We start from the raw sequence: 5869 nt of genomic DNA on the forward strand, positions 1-5869 counted from the left end.
ATTTGCGCTACCCTAAGGGCGGTTCTGTTTACCACTTTTATAAATCTTTACATTACCTTACCACTTTCTTGCACAACCTAACTAAACAACAGCCTATTGGTAATTAATTTTTTATTCTAAAAAAAAACGAAACTATGCCTTAATAATGCATCACCTAAATATAAGTACAATTTTCTTTACTAATACAAAAATTACATAATTTTTTTGGCACGTCTTCAAAATGATTTTGCTATAACATTCTTAATTATTAAAAATTCTTTGAAGAACTCCTCTTATTCTTCGCAATGTTATCACCTCATTCAACATGACTGCTAATGCGATTGTTTTTGTTTGATGTCAGAGCGACTTATTAAATAATAATCAATAAAAAAGCAATGGTATATTATATAAACTAGATGTCTAACTTCGATTCGAAAAGTGAAGCCGCTTTTCGCCATTTTTACAAATGGCGGATTAAATTCGTAAACAAAAATTTTTATCTTTCCTTTTCTTAAATGAAGTAAATATATTTTAAATTTAAATACTATTAGTGTAAAAGTGTTAAGCCGAAAATAGAATACTTGTAAAATAATAATTTATGATTCCTTAATTTATTTTCGATTAAAAAGGAATTAAAGTTTTGAATAGAAAAGTAAAACAACAGACTCTTTTGAAGCATTTTTATGAATTAAAATACTTTTTAATAAACATGCAGTGAGCCCAGTAGGCAAAGTTTTGGAAATAGGATCATAACTAATAACTAAGAAATCCTAGAAAACTCTTTGAGGACTTTTTAGAAAAATATTTTTTTGCTTGTTATAGGAATATATAAATATTTAATTTTAAACTAAATTTGTGGACTGGGTTCAAATAACCATATTTAATCATTTTTGATAAATTAGTATTTTTTGATAAATACTCAAAGTTAAATTTTTTTTAGACAATGAAAAACGTAATTTTAGACAATGAAACGTAATTTTAGACAATGAAAAACGTAATTTTAGACAATGAAACGTAATTTTAGACAATGAAAAACGTAATTTATTAGATATAGGGGAGACCGGGGCTAGTTGGCTGCAGGGGTAAGTTGACGAACTGCGTTTATCTTTAAAGCCTTTCATCAGAAAGTGACAAAAATTACTCAGAAATTTCCTTATTGACCATATCATCATTCACTGTAGTATTGTCAGGATTCGCGCATGCGCATGGGAGATATTGAGATTTATGCGTTTTTTGGACAAAAACGTAACTTTTAGAACATCGCTTCCTTTTTACTTTACAAAGAAAATATTTAGTCGTATGAAAAAAAATTATTGTAAAAGTTCCAGTCACAATTGGTTTACTATATCCAGTCAGACTTTTTTTTCAAAGCTGCCGTTTTTCAGGATCTATAGACTGTTTATTAAAAAAAAAGCTTTCGGGGTAAGTTGACAAATTCTTCACGGGGTAAGTTGGCTCATAGCATTTACTATGGAAAAAAATATTTATTATAATTTTTATTTTTTATTTTTTATTTTTTAATTTTTAACAATATTGAAAATATTGATACTTACAAAAAAATTAAAAAAAAATTTTTTTTAGTTTTTTTTTCCACAGGTAAAAGGTGGGCTACTGTTTGGCTTTTATACGGACTAATATTTGGTAGCTAAAAGTAATATTAAATTTTGGGATAAAATTGTTGCAAAAATTAATTAAAAAAAAATTTCTATTAATTTTGCACTTAATAGTGCATTAATAATCATTTTTATAGTTTGCGCCAACTTACCCCGTGGTGGGGTAAGTTGGCGCAAATTTTTTTTTATTTTTTTGAGGGTCCAGAAAGGCCCCAAGAATTTTTTTTTGTTAATGAATGCAAATTTTATAAGATACCCTTATCCATACTCTTTAAGACTACACTTTAATATTTTTTAAAAAATGTACTGTTAGGGCTACATAGAGTAAAAACCGAGCCAACTAGCCCCGGTCTCCCCTACTTAAAGAAAAGAAATTTCAAAAATTTAAATAATTTGGGGGTCTGGTTTCTACTGTTCTATTGATAAAAAGTTTAGTATTTAAAAACAAGTATTCTGTCAAACTTGGATTTAAAATAGTGATAATATAAAAAAATTATAAGGAAAGAGTCCTAGTGATTTGAACTTGCAACATATATTTGAAGATAAAAAGTTAAAATAGTAAAAAATGTTAATAACTTAATATTTAATCATAAATAATAGTTTAATCATGAATAAGGTTTTCAAACATATCATGAAAATATCTCTTTGGTTTTGAAAACATACGCTAATGAGATCTGCTTGTATGCTCATTTAAACCACAATCTTGGCATAACTTTAGAGGATGCAAATGGATAATTCGGTTTAAAACGCAAGGATCCGATCTCTCTAAACGACGACACCTCACATCTGTAAGTTGTTCTAGATACGATGTCTTACGAGAGAGAAGTTTTTAATAGTTTCTAATATCTTTGTTGTTTGCTTCTAGACCTTCCACCGATAAATTGCCAAGACCATAACCATCATTAAGATTTGTTAACTCAGTTAAATAACAAAGGACTCCATAAAGAGTGTGGTTAATTTGTGCCAATGGCATGTTTGTAATAATGTTAAGTGTAGCATTATTGCATAACTCCTAAAGTTTGTCCATTTTAATTTTATGCTGACAAGAAACTTTTTGCATTACGTATTGGTTCACCAAGTGGTCCTGTTTTTGTTACCCAAAGTCTATAATCTATATGATAAAGTAGTTTTAAAAACCAGGTAGTGCTATTTAAATATGAATGTGTAATACATATGCTTTTTTGATCAGATTTGGTTTGTGGTTTTTTAGTCAGTCCTTTTTTTGTGTCAAAATCTCCAGTTTTAGTGGGAATGATACCATCCTTCTCAACTAGCTTTTCGTACAGCATCCAAGTTTCTACCAATGATCAATCAGTGAAGAATTTCCGATTGATCGGAAATTCTTAGTTAACTTTTTTTCATCCTTCAAGCAATTCATTAATTGTTGGAAAATATATGCCCTTTGAAGAAAAAATAAATCTTAACTTTCTCATTTGCTCTTTACTTAATGTAAGGGAATGCATTAAAGCAATGGATTCATCTATGCTAAAGATATCTGTTGTTTTCGTATGGTTTGTAAAAGTAGCATTTCCAACACGAGCAATACTTTTATTATTTTGTGTTTTAACTCTATGTAAGAGGTAACCCAATAACTGGTTAACATGCAACTCTGGGCACTTATTAGTGATAAAGTTGTTTATATAATTGAGAAGTTCCTGTGTCCTCTCCTTTTTCATCTTATCACCCAGTTATGTAAAAGATTTTCTTTGTTTTGAAAAACACGGTTCTGTTATGTAAGCATCCTCTACCTCATAAATAATAGCATTTGATGCTTTTGAAAGTATAAATGCATATCCATTTTTCTTGGAATGTTTCTCTTTCAGGCGTTTATAACGTTTTCATGCTTTTTCACACACATTTTCAAACTCCAGTTAATTAACTGATTCAAAATTTTTATAAAGTTTTTCTTTAATGGCTGAACATGTTACTGAACTTGACTTAACAGTTTGTCAGCTTTAATAACTTGTGTGAATAAATCTACTTCTGTGATGTATTTTACATTTTTATTTTTCTCCATTACATTTATTTTTTATTTTATTTTACTTCTGCTAAAACAAACAAAAATCATATCAAGTAAACAAATAAAAAATAAAAAAATATTCATATTTGTAACCAAAAATAAGATATTCACATACTTTAAGAAAAAAATAATAATCACTGTTCAACTTTTTTAAATCATAGAAATAAGAAAAAGTGCTAACTTGCCTCAGTTCCCCTTAAAATAAGGGCCGTCCTTAGGAGAGAGGGGGGCATTGGGGTGTCTAACCCCCTGACTATAAAAAACCTGTCGTCAAATATCGGCTATATCTACATTGTCGGCAAATGTAGACTTTCAGTCGGCAAATATTTAAAAACGAGGACCTTTCCACAACCCCACCCCCCCCCCCTTCACACACCCGCTTTCCCATGCCAATCTCTTCGGGAGGCCACTGCTTAAAATATTTGAAAAGAAGAAATGTTAAATATTTATAAAATATATGACGCAGTTGGCAAATTAGCACTTTTGAAAAAATCTAAGATTTAATTCGATTTTTTTTTAAAATGAAAAGATAATATAATTACATAATTGAGTAATAAGATAATATAATAACAAGATAATATAATTACATAATTGAATAACATAATTACATAATTGAGTTTTAAAAGTTTTGAAAAAAAAATTTAAAAAAATAACGCATTTTTAAATTTATTTATTCAAAAATATATTCCATGTCAAATTAAAAACAACTTTTACATAAGTGACTTATCAATTTTCATGTCGATAAATTCATTTTGAATGGAAACTAATCGAATTTACTAAACTTTTATAGATACACAAAAAATTTGGAAATTCATCAACTTCAAAATTGCACATCATCACTTAGAAATTAGCTAGAAACATAATTTTTTTTTGTTTTTTTTTTGTTTTTTCACAAATTTATCTGACTTTCTGAATAAATAATTTTTATAGACTTTCTCAAACAAATACTGTTTGTCTATTTCCCCAAATGGGCCCACTGTGAAACATAGGCTCATAAAAAAACTTTTATAAGTATTTTATAATTAATAAAACTTATTTTTGAATTATTTTCAATTCATTGGGAGCTTTTGACATTTTTAACTTTTATTCTACACTTCAGCTTCAGTTTTTGCCCTTTTTACAAATGGCGGACTATTGTCATAAACAAAAAAAAGATGGCTTCATTTTTTGTCCAATAAAGTTTGACAATTTGGTTTATATAATCATGAAGTTTGACATTTGGTTTATATAATCGCAAGTTTGACATTTGGTTTATATAATCATCAAAGTATTATAGATCTAAAATTTTGCCATAATATAACAAATCATTATAAAAGGTTTTAAATATTGTATATATTAATTTATCTGATTAACATTGGTATAAGCCCGGTTAGCTCAGTCGGTAGAGCATCAGACTTTTAATCTGAGGGTCGCGGGTTCGAGTCCCTCATCGGGCGCGTTTTTAAAGCTATTATTGTTCTAGGTTTATGTCATACCGTATTAAAATTGTCTTTTGAGGTCGAACGATATAATTTTTTTATGATACGCATTTGTTTTAAAAAATGTGTTGCAATCTAATTACTATAATATGCGGTTACTTACATGCGGCTAGGGTAGAAAGTAATAAAAGAAAAGTTAACAATCGAAGATTATGTTAGAATAGAAGTAAGGACGACAGGACGAGCAAAGTCGATTTTCAGGCTAGCAAAGGCCATTTAATACCGTCAAACGGGGTGACTTTGATAGGTTTTTGAGCATTTTTGCAAATAAACTCTTTTGCATAATTTTTTTTTGAATTTTATTTTTTCGATATAACATAATGCCTTTTCTTTAAAGGATTCCATTAAATATAATTTTTTTTTTTTGGTTCTAATATATATTTTTTAAACTCAAAAATGTCATCAATCTCAATCCTTCGTTGGGTATGACTTTGATTGTTTATTATTTCTTAAAAGCTTATTAATTAAGCCATCTTCACAAGTGCCATTAATATTTATTTTTTGAGTTTTACTAAGTTAAAACACAATTTACAAATATATTTTTAAGATTTTACTGGTAAAATTATAAATTTAGACAACAAGATTGGTTATCGAATATATCCACAAAATGGACAAAAAAATAAAAAACAATTTGGTGTTAATATGCTAAACATAACAATATAATATATCAATAGCACCATTAAAGTAATTGTAATTAGTTATAAGATAGTACTAACAAAAAAAAGTACTAATGGTCAGGGCCGCCGAGAGCCTTTGAGCCGCCCGGGACAAAACCTTTT

General features: G+C 28.3%; 1 non-coding gene across 1 annotated transcript; it reads left to right on the plus strand.

Annotated features, from left to right (window-relative positions):
• Nucleotides 1-4975: 4975 nt before the first annotated feature.
• On the plus strand, nt 4976-5048 carry trnak-uuu (transfer RNA lysine (anticodon UUU)). The gene has a single exon. It is a non-coding gene; the product is annotated as a tRNA-Lys (tRNA).
• The last annotated feature ends 821 nt before the right edge of the window (nt 5049-5869 follow it).

The sequence above is a fragment of the Hydra vulgaris genome, chromosome 04 (assembly GCF_038396675.1).
Source record: "Hydra vulgaris chromosome 04, alternate assembly HydraT2T_AEP".
In the NCBI taxonomy this organism is placed as follows: domain Eukaryota; kingdom Metazoa; phylum Cnidaria; class Hydrozoa; order Anthoathecata; family Hydridae; genus Hydra; species Hydra vulgaris.